This window comes from Sinocyclocheilus grahami, unplaced genomic scaffold (genome assembly GCF_001515645.1).
Source record: "Sinocyclocheilus grahami isolate Dianchi unplaced genomic scaffold, SAMN03320097.WGS_v1.1 scaffold4376.1, whole genome shotgun sequence".
NCBI classification, from domain to species: Eukaryota; Metazoa; Chordata; class Actinopteri; order Cypriniformes; family Cyprinidae; genus Sinocyclocheilus; species Sinocyclocheilus grahami.
Genome location: NW_015509324.1, coordinates 11,369 through 11,943, shown reverse-complemented (window position 1 = coordinate 11,943; position 575 = coordinate 11,369). Strand labels below are relative to the sequence as shown.

At 38.1% G+C, this 575-nt stretch overlaps 1 pseudogene; it reads right to left on the bottom strand.

The window, feature by feature from the left end:
• The window catches only part of LOC107576808 (WD repeat-containing protein 76-like), a 10,390-nt pseudogene that overhangs the window by 3,238 nt on the left and 6,577 nt on the right, over positions 1-575 (bottom strand).

Genomic DNA, 575 nt, shown 5'->3' with positions numbered 1-575 from the left:
TACCAATGTACAAATCAATTATGGTCATGAAGTCAAGCAAGTTTCATGTGGAAAAACAGCTAAAAGTCAAAAAAGTAATTAAAAAAAGATTACTCTCCCGCCTCACTGCAAAGTTTTACCTGAGGTAACTGAAGAAGGCCTAGTTCTGTCTGATATTCTCCAGTCACTCCAGCTCATATTCAGACAAACCCTCACGGTATTCAGGTGGACAGTCAGCATTTGATGCAATGTTTGTACTTACTGGAAGAGATTCCTTATCATGCTTTACTTGTGTCTCTTGAATATTTTCTTCTTCCTCGCTGTTATTTTTCTAAAGATATTTAATAGTCAATACACACGTTCATAACTAGTTAGAATTAAAACATTCCATAAGGGACTTCGTTTCACCTCAGATGTAAATGTCAGACATTTTGGGGACAAAATTTGTTTCTTTTCTTGGTTTTGTTTCTCTCTGATTCGCCGGGATGTCCAACGCACGGGTCCGTCCATTCCAGGATCCTGAGGCGGTGTCCATTCTTAATGATGACAAGTTATACAGTCATGGCCAAAAGTTTTGGCAGTGACATAAATTTTGT